Source organism: Chiloscyllium punctatum, chromosome 45 (genome assembly GCF_047496795.1).
Source record: "Chiloscyllium punctatum isolate Juve2018m chromosome 45, sChiPun1.3, whole genome shotgun sequence".
NCBI lineage: Eukaryota > Metazoa > Chordata > Chondrichthyes > Orectolobiformes > Hemiscylliidae > Chiloscyllium > Chiloscyllium punctatum.
Window position 1 is genome coordinate 19,199,934 of NC_092783.1, and position 18,651 is coordinate 19,218,584.

Consider the following 18,651-nt stretch of genomic DNA (forward strand, 5'->3'; position numbering starts at 1 on the left):
CAGATAAACCCACATTTCCTCACATTACACTCCGTTCAGCTGATCTGTACCTACTCACTTAACCTGTCCATGATATATCCCTTTGTAGCCTCATTATGCTCTCCACATAATTTACTTTCCACAGGAAAGCATGTAATCTCTTTTAGAATCATTTAGTTTACAGACATTGCTCTGCCAAATGCAACCTTACCTCATGTCTTACAGTGGTCTATTCATTCCAAACATATACGGTATATTAACAGTAACGAAAAGCCTGAAACGCTTTCACACTGGACTGTATTCTCTATTATTACCAGCCTAAACAATGACCTTGCTGGAAACAGTCTTCTGATGCCCATAGAATCAGTCTCACCCCTGATCTGACGAATGCTTTGGTTCAAAGGTTTGCCTTATCAGCAACTCCGAGAACACAGCAGGAAAAGGCAAGTGGTTTGAGAATACGATTTAAATTAATTCCGTCCACAGTTTTGTCTATTTTAAAAATATATTCTTACACAGTCTGCCCCACAAATTTAATTTGCAAAAGATCACAAAAGTAAAATGTGTGCTTGTCTAGTGCCTTCCATGACCTTGGGCTGTCCTGAAACATTTTAAAGGAACTAAATAATTTTACGGTCTGGAGATTGTTGTTATGCAAGAAACCTTGCACACAATGTTCTCCAACAGAACTAAGATAACAAGCAGATAATCTGCTCTTTAACGATGGTAATTGAAGGAGTAATATTGGTTCACATGTGGAGAAAAGTTTATGTACTTTCCTTTGAATAGAGCATCTGAAAAGGCAGATGACCTGACATACTGTCCCTCTGACAGTGCAACAATGACTCACTACTGTGCTATAAAATCATCTTAAATAGTGCGTACAAGTCTAGATTGGGGCTTGGACTCTCAATCTGGTGACTTCAGAGACAAAGGTTCAATCATCTAAGCTATGTCTGCCACCTAGTCAGAGAAAGCCAGTGAGACACCCAGGAGAAAGGATAGAGAATGGAGCTAATTTTCAACAGCACCTCCTGACTGTACAGTTGGAAGGACAGAAGCATAAAATAGGAGGAGGCTGTTGGGTCCTTCAGGTCTCATCTGCCATCCAATATAATCACGGCTGATCATTGCATTCAACACACTGGTCACACTTTCTCCCCCTACACTTGATCCCTTGAGCTCCAAGAACTATATCTATCTCTTTCTTGAAAACATTAAATGTTTTGGTCTCAATCATTTTGAGGCAGAGAATTCCACAGGCTCTCCACTCTCAGGTTTAAGACATCTCATCTCAGTCCTAAATGGTCTACCCCACATCGTTAGTCTGTGACATCTGGCTCTTTTCTTTTAAACTTAAATTCTCAGACTGTGAGCCTCATTCACTGGACCAGAATTTTCTTGCCTATCCCCAACTGCCCACAGTTAAAAGTCAACCATGTCACTATGGGTTTGGAGTCATATGTAGGCCAGACTGAGGATGGCAGATTTCCTTCCCTGAAGGAACAGTTAATTACAAATTTTTATTGAATTCAAATTCCATGGAAGGATTTGTACCTGGGTCCCCTGATTACAACATGGGTTTCTGGATTTTAGACCAGTGACAATACTACTAGGCCATTGTTCCCCTCTGGTCATCAGGAACATCCTTTCTGCGATTACCCGGTCTAGCCCTGTTAGAAGTTTACATGTTTCTATGATAGTTCCCCTCACTTTTCTAAACTCCTATGAATATAGTCCAAATTGTTCCAGCCCAACTTTATACATCAGGTCTGCCATTCCAGGAATAAGCCTGGTAAACCTTTGCTGATAAGGAAACCAAAACTGCACACAACTCCAGGTGCGGTCTCATCAAGACTCTGTACAATTGCAGCAAGGTATCCCTGCTCCTGTACTCGAACCCCCTCAACAAACCACTCTTCACCACCTGCTGTACCTACATGCTTACTTTTGGCAACTGGCATACAAGGACATCAGTGTCTCATTGGGCCTTCCCCTTTCTGGATTAGAGGTGCCGGAAAAGCACAGCAGTTCAGGCAGCATCCGAGGAGCAGGAAAATCGACCTTTCGGGCAAAAGCCCTTCATCAGGAATACAGGCAGAGTGCCTGAAGGGTGGAGAGATAAATGAGAGGAGGGTTGGGATGGGGAGAAAGTAGCGTAGAGTACAATAGGTGAGTGGGGGAGGGGATGAAGGTGATAGGTCAGAGAGGAGGGTGGAGTGAATAGGTGGAAAAGAAGATAGGCAGGTCGGACAGGTCATGAGGACAGTGCTGAGCTGGAAGTTTGGAACTGGAGTGAGGTGGGGGAAGGGGAAATGAGGAAACTGGTGAAGTCCACATTGATGCCCTGGGGTTGAAGTGTTCCAAGGCAGAAGATGAGGCGTTCTTCCTCCAGGCATCTGGTGGTGAGGGAGCGGCGGTGAAGGAGGCCCAGGACCTGCATGTGCTCAGCAGAGTGGGAGGGGGAGTTGAAATGTTGGGCCACAGGGCGGTGGGGTTGATTGGTGCGGGTGTCCCGGAGATGTTCCCTAAAGCGCTCTGCTGGAGGCGCCCAGTCTCCCCAATGTAGAGGAGACAGCATCGGGTGCAACGGATACAATAAATGATATTGGTGGATGTGCAGGTAAAACCTTGATGGATATGGAAGGCTCCTTTGGGGCCTTGGATGGAGGTGAGGGAGGAGGTGTGGGTGCAGATTTTGCAATTCCTGCGGTGGCAGGGTAAGGTGCCAGGATGGGAGGGTGGGTTGTAGGGGGGCGTGGACCTGACCAGGTAGTCATGGAGGGAACATCTTTGCGGAAGGCGGAAAGGGGTGGGGAGGGAAATATATCCCTGGTGGTGGGGTCCATTTGGAGGTGGCGGAAGTGGCATCGGATGATTTGGTTTATGCGAAGGTTGGAAGTTAAGCACCAAGGGTGTTTTGTCCTTGTTACAGTTGGAGTGGTGGGGTCTGAGGGCGGAGGTACGGGATGTGGACGAGATGCGTTGGAGGGCATCTTTAACCACGTGGGAAGGGAAATTGCGGTCTCTAAAGGAGAAGGCCATCTGGTGTATTCGGTGGTGGAACTGGTCCTCCTGGGGGCAGATACAGCGGAGGCGAAGGCATTGGGAATATGGGATGGACCTTTCCCTGTGCCAATCTATCACCATTCAGATAACAATTTGCCTCCCTGTTTTTGCTGCTAAAGTGGATAGCCCTCAACGTGTCTAAATCATAACGAAGTCCCTCTGCATCCTCCTCACAGTTCACCCTCCCATCCAGCTTTGAATCACTTAATTAACACTATCGACTATTCATTACACAAAGTCCAGAAATACAACAAGAATAAATTGGTTGTCTTTTATAATTTGCGAAGTTAATGAACTATTCAGCCATTCTCGATTATACCAAACCTCCTTAATCCACCTTGGTTCTCCATTAGAGACCATTGCAGCAGCTCTACTTTTGCAGGCAGTGAGAAAGTTCTTCCTAATCAGAGCACATCACAGATGTAATCACAAAGTCTATGACGGCTCCTTGCACATTGGCCTGTTTTATTTGACTCTACATCACTGGGTCAACACTAGTGAGATGCCTTAAAATTTCATGCACAAATGCCCTTTATCGGTTGAGGTGGTTAAAGCCATAATCCAAAAGGATTTCAACAAACCTCCTTGCTACCCATGTGAATCGGAGTGACACCCTGCAACTCTAACCACCCAACTACAAAGCTATAGTATACCCAAGGCAGAAGATTGTAAACAAGGAATAATCCTGATCCAAAAAGGTCTAATTTCAATGATTTTTCATTCAATAGATCAAGGCCCAGTGCTGCATTAAAGTGATGAGGGGATCAGCAGCACAGCATGGATAGCAAACTGACTTAGGATGTGCATATATACAGGAAAATCAGGCCTTTTTTAAAAAATATATGGCACCTATTCAAAATGATATTCACATCCGTAATGGAAACGGTCAATGGCGCACTGCAACACTTCTAACAAGAGTCAGAACATTCACAAAGTGATAGGTGTACATGGACAATGAATGTAGGTGCAGAAAGTTGTAAGGAAACAAAAGCTGACAGAAAATAATACAGATGAAAGATTTTCATTACAGACAAGATTAAAAAAAAGCCTGGATTTTGGACAGTAATGCAGTAAAACTGTCCAGTGTTTGCAATCATTACTTATCTGAAAATGACAGCAACTTCTGCAGCTGGAACATGCAGAGTTAAAATCCAGAGTGATTCTCTCCCTCTACACAAGGTGCACTGTTGAAATCCCTTCCAGACTGTAGGTAAGTCAAACCCAACAAATTTAAGAGAACTCACATTCATCTCACTGAGAAAGCTCTTGAAAACGTAGTAATCTCTCAATCATTGCTTAACAGGATCCCATCTCAAAAAAACTAATTATATATTTGTAGAATGTCAGATTTCTTCACTTTGCTTTTAAACATTACCTATCTTCATTTGTTTCAAAGTTATGACATTTCAACATGTCTTAAAGCCATGTGCGTAAACCAGTCATTTAGTTCATGCTTTAAGACTTAATTTCAAAGCATTAAAAAGCTGTGCATTTTGCTTTCCAGTTTGCTACCTGTGAGAATGCTTCAATTATACTGGCTTCTGAGCCTAAACAGTTAGTGAAACTATGCCTGATTGTGGTTAAATGTTACAACCTACTCCTCTTTGACATAACATTTTTCTTTTCAGCTGCTTGGAAGCCTTGGTTTAATATCACATTCAAAGGATGGGGTATCTGACAGTCCAGCACTCCTTTACTGAGGCATGGATCTTGTGCTCAAGAGCGAGACTTGCATGTAAAAGCTTCCAACTCTTAGCTTATGAATGTGGCATCAAAAGAAAAGGCTGACACATTAGATTTCTCTCTCCTAGAACATCTGCACGTCCACAGGGACAAGTCAACTTTTCTCATAATGACAAGCCCCCTGCACCGTTTAGACAGCAAACTCAGGAAAGCTTTTGACTGTGAAAGATATCAGGTTAACTCAATCCTGCTCCCAATGGCAATGGATAATCCCTTTGCAACAGTTAAGAGTGAATGGAATTTCGGAAGAGTTTTAGCTCTTAAGCCCACAGCACCAAGGGTTAATCAGCCCTTCTAATGCTAGCTTCAGTCAACAATGGCACAGACCAGACTTAAACATGATAGCGGGGTAAAAACAATGACTGCAGATGCTGAAAATCAAATACTGGATTAGTGGTGCTGGAAGAGCACAGCAGTTCAGGCAGCATCCAACGAGCAGCAAAATCAACGTTTCGGGCAAAAGCCCTTCATCAGGAATAAAGGCAGTGAGCCTGAAGCATGGAGAGATAAGCTAGAGGAGGGTGGGGGTGGGGAGAGAGTAGCATAGAGTACAATGGGTGAGTGGGGGAGGAGATGAAGGTGATAGGTCAAGGAGGAGAGGGTGGAGTGGATAAGTGGAAAAGAAGATAGGCAGGTCGGACAAGTCAAGGAGACAGTAACTGAGCTGGAAGTTTGAAACTAGGATGAGGTGGGGGAAGGGGAGATGAGGAAGCTGTTGAAGTCCACATTGATGCCCTGGGGTTGAAGTGTTCCGAGGCGGAAGATGAGGCGTTCTTCCTCCAGGCGTCTGGTGGTGAGGGAGGCCTGCCCGAAACGTTGATTTCGCTGCTCGTTGGATGCTGCCTGAACTGCTGTGCTCTTCCAGCACCACTAATCCAGTATTAAACATGATAGCATCTAATCTATATGGCACAGCGTTGGCCATTAGACTCAACTCTTTTGGTGCAGTCTTGAAGACGTGTTCACAACTTCATGTCCAGACCGTAAGCAGAGTGCTGTTCATCAACCACCCTGTTTTGTAATCAACAATTGCACATGGTAGCAGTATCACTGGTTTGACAAGCCATGGCCACTCTGCAGCCAACCTTCCCCGATTGGGGCCTGAGTACAAACCCTTTGTGCACTTGTGGAAAAACATAAACAATGCTGTGCATTACCAGGGAGTGCTCCTTTTACAAACAATTCAGCAAGTGAGGCTGCTATCGTTGACCTCAAGAATGTGTATTCACTAAACAAAAGGAACAAAAGAAAAAAAGAGCTGTTTTAAAGAATTTTGCACAGCTATTGATATAAAAAAAGATAAGAAAGAAACCAGAACAAAGGCTGGATATGATAGAATAAACCATAAAACAATGCAAAGTTCAAACACTTTGTAGGTGATTGTGAGAAAGGCTGGAAGAAGCCAGTTTTAGACGCACTTGTCTTTACATGCTGCACCGTCTGCAGTTCACAACAGCGCCTGATTGGACACAAACTGTCACTGCAAACACTATCTTCACAATCATAAAAAATGCACTGTCAAACAACAGCTATCTGGAGACAGCAGCTCAACACAACACACTTTTTAAGGAAAACTTAGTGATACCTCTATCCAGATAACAGATACCAACATTGCTGTCCTCACCTGCTGCCCCTTAGTTTGAAGTATTTTGCCAAAGTGAGAGACAGCAGTGCTCTCCCAACATAGGCTGACAAAAATCTCATCTCCCCCAAATAACTCCGGTCAGGACAAGTTAGAGCACTCACTGACTGGCTGCAACTCTGACAATGAAGTAGTCGTAGGAGAAAGTGAGGACTGCAGGTGCTGGAGATCAGAGCTGAAAAACGTGTTGCTGAAGAAGGGCTCATTCTCCTGCGCCTTGGATGCTGCCTGACCTGCTGCGCTTTTCCAGCAACACATTATCAGCTCCCAATGAAGTAGTCGTGGCAAGATTAGTGGTGGGGGGAGTGGGTGGGGGGGAGTGGGTGGGGGGGAGTGGGTGGGGGGGAGTGGGTGGGGGGGAGTGGGTGGGGGGGAGTGGGTGGGGGGGAGTGGGTGGGGGGGAGTGGGGGAGTGGGTGGGGGGGAGTGGGGGAGTGGGGGGGGGGGGAAAGAGTGTGGGGGGGGGAGAGAAGAGTGTGGGGGGGGAGAGAAGAGTGTGGGGGGGGGGAGAAGAGTGTGGGGGGGGGGAGAAGAGTGTGGGGGGGGGGAGAAGAGTGTGGGGGGGGGGAGAAGAGTGTGGGGGGGGGGAGAAGAGTGTGGGGGGGGGGAGAAGAGTGTGGGGGGGGGGAGAAGAGTGTGGGGGGGGGGAGAAGAGTGTGGGGGGGGGGAGAAGAGTGTGGGGGGGGGGAGAAGAGTGTGGGGGGGGGGAGAAGAGTGTGGGGGGGGGGGAGAAGAGTGTGGGGGGGGGGAGAAGAGTGTGGGGGGGGGGAGAAGAGTGTGGGGGGGGGGAGAAGAGTGTGGGGGGGGGGAGAAGAGTGTGGGGGGGGGAGAAGAGTGTGGGGGGGGGAGAAGAGTGTGGGGGGGGGAGAAGAGTGTGGGGGGGGGAGAAGAGTGGGGGGGGGGGGGAGAAGAGTGGGGGGGGGGGGGAGAAGAGTGGGGGGGGGGGAGAAGAGTGGGGGGGGGGGGAGAAGAGTGGGGGGGGGGGAGAAGAGTGTGGGGGGGGGGAGAAGAGTGTGGGGGGGGGGGAGAAGAGTGTGGGGGGGGGGAGAAGAGTGTGGGGGGGGGGAGAAGAGTGTGGGGGGGGGAGAAGAGTGTGGGGGGGGGAGAAGAGTGTGGGGGGGGGAGAAGAGTGTGGGGGGGGGGGAGAAGAGTGTGGGGGGGGGGGGAAGAGTGTGGGGGGGGGGGGAAGAGTGTGGGGGGGGGGGGAAGAGTGTGGGGGGGGGGGAAGAGTGTGGGGGGGGGGGAAGAGTGTGGGGGGGGGGGAAAGAGTGCGGGGGGGGGAAGAGTGCGGGGGGGGGAAGAGTGCGGGGGGGGGAAGAGTGCGGGGGGGGGAAAGAGTGGGGGGGGGGGAAGAGTGGGGGGGGGGGGAAGAGTGGGGGGGGGAAGAGTGGGGGGGGGAAGAGTGTGGGGGGGAAGAGTGTGGGGGGGAAGAGTGTGGGGGGGAAGAGTGTGGGGGGGAAGAGTGTGGGGGGGAAGAGTGTGGGGGGGAAGAGTGTGGGGGGGGGAAGAGTGTGGGGGGGGGAAGAGTGTGGGGGGGGGAAGAGTGTGGGGGGGGGGAATGTGGGGGGGGGGAATGTGGGGGGGGGGAATGTGGGGGGGGGGGAATGTGGGGGGGGGAATGTGGGGGGGGAATGTGGGGGGGGGGAATGTGGGGGGGGGAATGTGGGGGGGGGAATGTGGGGGGGGGAATGTGGGGGGGGGGAATGTGGGGGGGGGAATGTGGGGGGGGGGGGGAATGTGGGGGGGGGGGGAATGTGGGGGGGGGGGGAATGTGGGGGGGGGGGAATGTGGGGGGGGGGGGAATGTGGGGGGGGGGGAATGTGGGGGGGGGGAATGTGGGGGGGGGGAATGTGGGGGGGGGGAATGTGGGGGGGGGGAATGTGGGGGGGGAGTGGGGGGGGGGGCGTGGGGGGGGGGGGCGTGTGGGGGGGGCGTGTGGGGTGGGGGGGGGGGGGGGAGTGTGAGGTGGGGGGGGGGGAAGTGTGGGGTGGGGAGTGGGCGATTGGGGGGGTGGGGGTGGGGGAGTGTGGGGGGGGAGGAGTGTGGGGTGGGGGGTGGAGTGTGGGGTGGGGGGGGGGGAAGGGTGGGGGGGGGGGGGAGTGTGGGGTGGGGGGGGTGGAGTGTGGGGTGGGGGGGGGTTGAGTGTGGGGTGGGGGGGGGAGTGTGGGGGGGGGGGGGGGAGTGTGGGGGGGGGGGGGAGTGTGGGGGGGGGGGGAGTGTGGGGGGGGGGTGTGGGGTGGGGGGGGGAGGGGAGTGTGGGGGGGGGGGGAAGGGGGGAGTGTGGGGTGGGGGGGGAGTGTGGGGTGGGGAGTGGGGGAGGAGGGGGTGGGGTGGGGGTGGGGTGGGGTGGGGGAGTGGGGGTGGGTGGGGTGGGGGAGTGGGGGTGGGGTGGGGGAGTGGGGGTGGGTGGGGTGGAGTGGGGGTGGGTGGGGTGGAGTGGGGGAGTGGGGGTGGGGGAGTGGGGGTGGGGGAGTGGGGGTGGGGGAGTGGGGGTGGGGGAGTGGGGGTGGGTGGGGTGGGGTGGGTGGGGTGGGTGGGGTGGGGTGGGGTGGGGTGGGGGGGGTGGGGTGGGGTGGGGTGGGGTGGGGTGGGGGGGGTGGGGGGGGTGGGGGAGTGGGGGTGGGGTGGGGGAGTGGGGGTGGTGGGGTGGGGGTGGGTGGGGGAGTGGGGGTGGGTGGGGGAGTGGGGGTGGGGTGGGGGAGTGGGGGTGGGGTGGGGGAGTGGGGGTGGGGTGGGGGAGTGGGGGTGGGGGAGTGGGGGTGGGTGGGGGAGTGGGGGTGGGTGGGGGAGTGGGGGTGGGGGGGTGGGGGAGGGGGGGTGGGGGAGTGGGGGTGGGGGGGTGGGGGAGTGGGGGTGGGGGGGTGGGGGGGTGGGGGAGTGGGGGGGGTGGATGGGGGTGGTCGGTCCTGGCCCCTCTGACCAAAGCACCCGTCCCGTACAGTGACTCCCCTTTAAAATGGAAGGTAAACAACTCGGATAGTCTCCGCCCCATCCCCGTGACCGAGAGCGGGACACTCACCGGCAACAGCTCCTGACGCTCCCGCTCCCGCTCCCGCACCGACACCGACACCGGCTCCAGCTCCAGATCGATGCGCTCTCTCGCCTAACGGCCACAACCTCAGCCGGGTTAGTCCCGCAAAGACCGACGGGTACTGTAGTTCTCACGGTCAACAAACCCACAGCCTACTGGGCACCGGGCGCGATGGCTACTGGGTAATGTAGTTTGTAAACGCGCAGAACCCTGCACGGCATGGAGGGAAAGAACTACAGATCCCGGCATGCCCTGCGTAGGTCTCCCACCTGGGTAGGTGAGATTGCACTGGGACTAGTTGGATGGGGGAGTAGTTGGCAAGTGTATGGTTTCTTATTGGGCTCAATTTGATAATCTCAGTGCTGCACCATATTATTAAAGGGACAGGTGCAGAAGAGATTTACAGGGATGTTACCAGGGACTGGAGTGTTTTGAGTTATAAAAATAGCAGACCCTGACTTTTTTTCCCCCTGGAGCAGGAGGCTGAGGGGGTGACCTTATAGAGATTTATAAAATTATGATGGGCATGGATAGGGCGAACAGCCCATCGGGGGGGGGGCAAAATAAGATTCCATAGGTTTAAGGTAAGAGGGGAAAGATTTAAAATGGACTTGAGGGGCAACTTTCTCGCACAGCGTGGTTTGTGTGTAGAATGATCTGCCAGATAAGGTGGTAGATGCAGGTACAGTTACAATATTTAAAAGTATTGCAGACAAGTACATGGAATAGGAAAGATTTAGAGGCATATGGGCTAAATGCAGGCAAATGGGACTAGTTTATTTTGGGAAACTTGGTCAGCATGGACAAGTCTGTTTCCATGCTATAATATTCTATGATTCTCTAAAATAGTTTATGATATGGAGTGAAGCATTTCAGAGATAAAAACAGAAAGTGCTGGAGAAACCAGCAGGTCTGACAGCATCTACAAACAGAAACAGAGTTAACCAAAGGACTAGAGATGCAGAGAATTAGAAACACGGATAGAAATTGCTGGATTGTAGGTCCGGCGGTATCAGTGGAGAAAAAACAGAGTTAACGTTCCAGTTCCAGTTATTTTCAGAAAAAATAACTTGAAAAAAACTGTGGATGCTATAAATCAGAAATGAAAACAGAAGTTGCTGGAAAAGCTTAGCAGGTTTGGCATCACCTGTAGAGGGAAATCAGAGTTACCATTTTGCTTTGAGTGAACTTTCCTCATAACTGCTTCTTCAGATCTGATTGTAGCTAGAAAAATACTGTATAGGTAAATATGCTAAAGGAGGTGTGAGGGGAGAGTGAAGGAGTAAATGATGGGTGGAAATGGAGCCCAGAGAGTGAGAGGAAAATATTTGGGCAGACAAATAAGTGGGAGAATGAACAGCTGCTAATGGGGACCATTATTGGCTGACAGTGGGTTTGTGTGTGGGAGCAGCCCATGTGATGACAAGACCTGGTGTATGGAGACTGGAGTTAGTCTGTGGATCGGTTCAGCCAATTTTGTGAACGTGAGTATAAAGCTCTGACTGTAGTTGAATAGCCCCGTGACCTTTCTGACCCCCCCCCCCCCCCCCACCCGCCCGCCGACAGTGACAGGTCGTGGCATTGGTTGGATTGCCTTCTTGCGGTTGTTGGGTATTTCTTTGAGTCCCTGGGATATAAGGTATCCCAGGTATAAGACTCGTGTTTTGCCAATCTGTGCCTTTGTGGGGCAACCCTGCAGTTGCCAATTCCTGTAATACTAGCCCTAAAGCTTCCTGGTGTCCTGACTCGGACTCTGAGGCAGTTAGGATATCATCTACATATTGGAGGGCAGTGCTGGTAAATCTACTCTCTTCAGAATGTCACTCATCACCCTGTGAAAAATAGTGGGGCTGTTGTTGAACCCTTGTGGCAGGTGAGTCCACGTGTACTGTCTGCCCCTTAGTGTAAAAGTAAATTTGTTCTGGGACTCAGGGTGTTACAGAATGGACCAGAAGCCGTTGGCTGTGTATAAACAGTAAAAAATCTTGTGCTCAGGAGCCAAGCTGTTTAAGATGGTGGAGAGGTCTGCTACAATGGGATGCAATTTGGGGGTGACCTTATTTAGTCCTGTATAATCAATGGTGAGCCTGTAGCTCCCGTCAAGCTTTATTAGTGGCCATGTTGGGGAATTAGTTGTACTTGTGGTTTCTTTCAGGATTCCCTGTCTCACTAATCCTTTCACTAGCTCCACAACTGCTTTTTCTGCTGGTTTTATTGGGTATTGCCGGTGGGGCTTATGTTCCGGTCGGGGAACCGTTATTGGGTCTATGTTAACTAGGCCTGTACCTAACTTTGTTTCTGCCCATGATCTGGGGATGGAGGCGCAGATGGCTCCGAAATACCCCCTTTTCAAGGTTCCAGTCCCTGCTGGTGGCTGTAGCCACTTTAATAGCTTCAAGGTGACTTGTACGTTTCCCAATCTCAGTCTCCCGACCGTCCTGTCTGGGCCAAATCAATTTCCCTTTTGCACAATTGATTAGAACATCACATTATTTCATGAGATCATTGCCCATTATGGTGCCCTTGTTATTTTTGTATATGTAGAATCTCATGGGGATATGTTTTATTTATTTCTACGAGGGTAGTCTTGCTTAGGTAAGCTGGTGTTTTATCCCCGCCTATCCCAGTTAAGTGAATCCTTTCATTTGTGTGGGGTAAAGGTAAGTTTATGATAATATAGTCTGTCCTGTGTCTACTAGCATTTCACATTTCCTCCCTCCTATTACTGCGGGCGGGGGGGGGGAAATTCGCCCCTCTCCCTTACCGTCACAGATGTGGTCAGCCGGTTATCAGCTCTGCTGACCTCGGGACCCCCGCGGTTCTGGGGTGTTTGGGGGTGCCCCATGCTTTTCCCAGCACGCTGCTTGTGTGTGTCCTGTTCTTTTGCAGTGGCTGCAGTATTTTACATTGTTCCCTGGTGTATCCCCTGCTCGTGGGACCCTACACCCTCTGGCAAAGTGTCCCTGTTGGCCATAGTTGTGGCAGGATCGTTTTATTCTGCTCTCGCCTCCATTACAGTAGGCCTGCTTTTGTCAGTTCTGCATCCTGCACCTCGCTAGTCCACTCAACTAGGTCATCATAATCCTGGGACATTATTACTCCCATTTTCAGGATGGTTTAGTGGGTGCTAGAGTGCCCATCTTTAAAGGCTTGGATCAATGCCCAGTTCCCCCTGATCTGGGTTTGCTTGCCCTGACCATTCCCGATAGACCCTAAATAATTGTTCCCCATACTCAGATGCTTCTTCCCCTTTAAGTTCCTTAGTGTCCGTGATCCTGCTCCAGTTTGTGGGAGCATTTCCTAGCACCCTCTGGATTCCCCCTTTAAGATTGGTGAAGGGGGTGGGCTGAGCATCTATCTCAGTGAGGATGACGGCATGTGTCCACCATCCTCCCCTAAAGTCTCGGGCTGCTGTGGCATCAGGTCAGCCAGCTACCTGGCTCCACTTGTCCTCTGGGCAAGCTGCCCGGACAAGCTGGTGTATGCCTCTCAGGTGTAGTTGGTGCCCGACCCATACACTATCCAGCTCTTCCCAGAACCTGGTGTTTGCACTCCGGGGCGGTAATTTGCCAAGGGAGGCCATAAGCTGCTGCCTCTCCCCTGGGGTGAAGGGTTTATAATTCGCTTTAGGCTGCGGCCCTGTTCCTCCTCTGGTAACGGGCATGAAGTTATACTCCTGCACGGTTTGTCCAACAGAGGGAGCAGTTGGCTCCTGCTGGACAGTTTCGTAGGAGGGGAGAGAGTCCATTTCTCTCTCCTCTCACGTTTTTGCTAAGGTGAGTTCTAAATTTTTTATTCAGCTCTCCAAGTCTCTAACTTGCTCCTGGTCCTTTCTCTATTTATTCACGGAGGCACTCACTTGTTCAATTAGGCTGGCTAATTGGTATATTAACATTAGCCCTATCTTTTTAGTTTTATTCCCTTTCTGCTTGTCTATCCACTCTGTCTGTTGTGCTAACGTCTGGGATGGGTCACAGCCACTTTTCTTCATTTGCTCTGTCAGCTTTTGTCTCTCTGCCTTGTATTTCTCAATAAGGGAACCTGCAGTTATCCCCCTTAAAACTTTGATCTACCATTTAGCAGATTGTGTACCCCCAGATAACACCAACAGTAAAGTGTTCCTAACCAGTGGGGACTTCTCTACCCCCGGCCAACAATACTGTCCCAGTACCATCTGCACGGCTGTAGCAGCCTCCTAGCAAGGTGTGCTCTCTACCGGTGGGCCTTCTCTACCCTCCCGGCCACCACCACTAGTCAGTACCTACCGGTCGGCTGGGAATGCTGGCTCAGTAGGGTGTGCTCTCTACCAGTGGGGTTTCTCTACCCTCCCGGTCACCTACTGACCCAACACCCCTTGATAGGCCCAGAAACCTACCTCTAGCCCAGTGTGCTCTCCACCAGTGGGACTCTTTATCCTCCCGGCTACCGCCACTGTTCAAGCTCTGTCATTCTACTACAGACTGATGGGGTATCACGGTTACTCTCGGTGTCCATGCTCCCCACCTCGGTAATGTGCACTCCACTGAGGTTTGGCTCTTGGTCAGAGTGACCAGCTCCTCTTCCTCACCACATTGGAAATTACAAGTACAGATAGCACCCCACTTTTAACTGCACCTCTAACTGGACTCTGTGTTGTTCGCCCTTACAGAGTCCAATGTTACCTGACTTCGCCACTTGTGCTTCACAACTACTAGTGCCCTTGGCACCTCAAGTCCCACTTCAAATCCCAACCTTCACGTGGGGGGGGGGGGGGGCTACCCCTCTTAACAACCGGTTTAGGGCAGGGCTTTTGAGACAGGCACTACCTTGTCCTCTGGCTGTTTCAGCACGAGCAGCAGGTTCTTATAACGATTAATACAGTTAACACTTATTCTCCACAGACATGCACTTAAACAATTTTAACTGAATAATGTCGCGAATCAGACATTACAATCAGTATACCTTTTAAACAGTGTCCTTGGCCCGGTCTGACTCTTGCCATTTGCAGGTACAGATTGGTTCTTACCCCGGCTCCCAGTAAGAACTCTGCTCGCAGCACCAATTGTTGTGGGGAAACTCACCAGCCTCGGAGTCAGAGTCGGGGTTCAATGACAGACAAGGAAATACCGGAGCTCCGAGGAGAGAAAGACACCAACAGCACAGTGGTAACTGCGAGTCTTCTCTCGACCTGGAGCACAGGTCAAGATACTTTTATACATCTTGTGAAACAATAGGTCAGTGGTGAGATTATTGTCTTTGTTACATGATTTGTTTATGGCAACCATTGCAGAATCGTTGATAGTTTCAAGACAGTCTTTGTCAGTTCCAGCGCAGCCTTTGTTAATTTCAGCGTGGCCATTGTCAGTTTCAATGTCTGTGTGGAAGTCCATTGCTGCATTAATGGGCGCTAATCGCTCTCCCTGAGAAGGAGGATTACTGCAGTCCTGGCTATTAGAATTTCGTATTGAGTCTGTATCAAGCTGTCAGCATTTCTATATCTAGGCCCAGACACTTCAGCGGGTAATGTACATTAATCATGTGTATTCTCTCCGCTACCTGCCTTAAACGAATCAACTGGAATGCGAGTGCATTGTGCTGGCATTCTGGTGGCCCCAGGTAGTGTCTATATCTGCTCTGTTGTTTCTCTCCATATTGTGATCCAGCGGCCATCTTGTGTGTCAAGTTGGCCAACTGATGGCTCAGCGTCCATCTTGTGTGTCCGTGTGCCTCGTGTCACCCTGCCCTGTGCCATCTTCCTCTTCATGTGGGTTACATTTAATACAGGTTACCCATTTTCTCACTCTTAGCTCTTATCATCACTTATTCAGCTTTTCTTCTCTCTTGGCTTGCTATCTACAATGTGCTTGTTTAACTGCCCCTTTCATCTCTCTCTCTCTCTCTCTCACTGTCTCTGGGTTCCATCTCCACACAACTCTCCCCTTCCCGCAGCCCCTCTCCCATCTTTGGCTTCAGCAAAAATATCACTTTTTCATAGCTGTTATCAATTCTGATGAAGTGTCACTGGACTTGAAATGTTAACTCTGCTTTCTTCCCACAGATGCTGCCAGACCTGGTGAGTTTCTCTGACAATTTCTGTTTTGGTTTTCAAATGATTTTGGACTATATTCTTCTGAATGCTGTTGAGTTTATTGAAGGAACAGTTTTTGTAGTGTGAGAAAGGTAAGTTTTGTTAGTTCTGATGCTGAAATACACTCAACCTCTGCGAACATTGAAAGCAAGTCATGTAGAGAACCAGTCAGCTCATTGAAGCTATCAGCTCCTGTGATACCATAATGATATCACACTGGGTTAAAACCTTGGAACTCTTGGTCATTACATTTATTCAAGGCCAAGATAGACAGTTTTAATCAGTAAAGGAATCAATGTTTATGACAACAAGGTGAGAAAGTGGAGTTGGGGATTATCAGATCAACTGTGAGCTTATTGAATGTTCGAGCAGATTAGATGGGCTGATTGGCTAACTTCTGCTCCTGTGTCTTACAGCCTCTTTCCCAATGCGACTGTGGGTCTTCCTACAGCGGTTCTATAAGGCTGCTTACTGTCACTTTCTCAAGAACAAGTAGAATTTTGGAATCAATAGAGTGTGGAAACAGGCCATTCAGCCCATTGAGTCCATACCGACCCTCTGAAGAGCATTCCACCCAGAACCACCAATCCCCCTCCCCATTCCCTGTAACTCTGCCGTTTCCTTGGCCAATCTATCTTGCCTGCATATCTTTGGATTGTGGGAGGAAATCGGGGCACCCAGAGGAAACCTGTGCAGACACGGGGAGGACGTGAAAACTCCACACAGAGTAGGGATGAGCAACAATTGCTGGCCAGCCGTTGATGTCCACATCTCCTGAATAAATTTTTATAAACTTACTGTGATCCACACTTGGGTTTTTCCCAACCAAGCTCTGAAATTGGCCAAGACGGAGTGGGAGGGGATTTTGGGATTGAACCTTTTCCTTTTTCTGAGAAAGAGGCTGAACTGCAACCCAGACCTGGGCAGAGGGACATGACTGAAACGAGGATCAACAACACAACACTTAAAGTACATTCTTCCCACTTCACATGAATAGTGCCAGCTCGCCGAATGACTTTTTTCACAGGAGTGTTCTTGAGCAACCTTTCCTTCTAACTAGATTGTATCAGGACCATGATTCTGTTCAACCTGCAGGCGGGAGAAACATCAGCTGCTGCTTAGCAGGAATGACTGAAACAGGTGAAACACAGACAGACAAAAGGGCTAGACCCATTGGCCTGTGCTGCAATTTATTTGCTGTATGATGAGTGTTGTTGGTAAGGCTGGGATTTATTGCCAGTTCCGGTATTCCATGAGGTGGTGATGGCGGTGGTGGTACTGAACCGTCGGTTGTGAATCACTAACAGTTCGATTCAAGTGAGGGGCTTGCAGACTTATTTCAGAGGGCATCCCACCACATTGCTGAGCAATCGGACATCTACAGGAACCAAAGGAACAAAAACTAGCTTCTTTTTCCAAACAAAAAGGTATGAACCATTTGGACTGGTTTGACACCACAAAAACTGTTTAGTAATTTCACAAAAACAAGCTATTCCTGACCTTTGCTTTAAAATCCAGTTCAAATTTTCAAACATCAGTGCGTGGGATTGAACTTGCATTCTCTGAATTACCAGATCTGTAACAGTGCCAGTACTACATTGCAACCAGTACACCGCTGTATCCTTCACACTCTGTATTGTAACCAGTACACCGCTGTACCCTTCACACTCTGTACTGTAACCAGTACACCGCTGTACTCTTCACACTCTGTACTGTAACCAGTACACTGCTGTACTCTTCGCACTCTGTACGGTAACCAGTACACCGCTGTACTCTTCATAATCTGTATTGTAACCAGTACACCGCTGTACTCTTCACTCTCTGTATTGTAACCAGTACACCGCTGTACTATTCTCAATCTGTACTGTAACCGTATTACGTTGTACTCTTCACACTACACAGATCACTGCAGTACTCTTCACTCTCTGTACTGTAACCAGTAGACAGCTTTACTGTTCACACTCTGTACTGTAAGCAGTACACCACTATACTCTTCACACCCTGTATTATAACCAGTACACTGCTGTATCCTTCACACTCTGGACTGTAACAAGGACACCGCTGTACTCTTCACACTCTGTACTGTAACCAGTACACCGCTGTACTCTTCACCCTCTGGATTGTAACCAGTACACCGCTGTTCCCATCACACTCTGTACTGTAAGCAGTACACCACTATACTCTTCCCACCCTGTATTATAACCAGTACACTGCTGTATCCTTCAAACTGTGTACTACAACTAGGACACCGCTGTACCCTTCACACTCTGGACTGTAACAAGTACACCGCTGTACTCTTCACACTCTGTACTGTAACCAGTACACTTCTGCACTCTTCACACTCTGTACTGTAACAAGTACACCGCTGTACCCTTCACACTCTGTACTGTAACCAGTACACTTCTGCACTCTTCACACTCTGTATTATAACCAGTACACTGCTGTACCCTTCAAACTCTGTACTGTAACTAGTACACCGCTGTACTCTTCACACTCTGGACTGTAACCAGTACACCGCTGTACTCTTCACACTCTGGACTGTAACCAGTACACCGCTGTACTCTTCACACTCTGGACTGTAACCAGTACACCGCTGTATTCTTCACACTCTGGACTGTAACCAGTACACCGCTGTACTCTTCACACTCTGGACTGTAACCAGTACACCGCTGTACTCTTCGCACTCTGTACTGTAACCAGTACACCGCTGTACTCTTCGCACTCTGTACTGTAACCAGTACACCGCTGTACTCTTCGCACTCTGTACTGTAACCAGTACACCGCTGTACTCTTCGCACTCTGTACTGTAACCAGTACACCGCTGTACTCTTCACACTCTGTACTGTAACCAGTACACCGCTGTACTATTCTCAATCTGTACTGTAACTGTATTACGTTGTACTCTTCCCACTGTACACAGATCACTGCAGTACTCTTCACTCTCTGTACTGTCACCAGTAGACAGCTTTATTGTTCACTCTCTGTATTGTAATAGTACACCGCTGTACACTTCACATTCTGTACTGTAACCAGAACACCGCTGTACTCTTCACACTGTGTATTGTTACCAGTACACTGCTGTATCCTTCAAACTGTGTACTACAACCAGTACACAGCTGCG

At 50.0% G+C, this 18,651-nt stretch overlaps 1 protein-coding gene across 1 annotated transcript in view; it reads right to left on the reverse strand.

The window, feature by feature from the left end:
• Positions 1-9,557, reverse strand: part of LOC140467203 (sphingomyelin phosphodiesterase 2-like) — a 63,710-nt gene extending 54,153 nt beyond the window's left edge. Inside the window, exon 1 of the mRNA XM_072563411.1 lies at positions 9,452-9,557. The gene's annotated coding sequence lies outside the window, so the exon portion shown is untranslated. The remainder of the gene's footprint in view (positions 1-9,451) is intronic.
• Between the last annotated feature and the right edge of the window lie 9,094 nt (positions 9,558-18,651).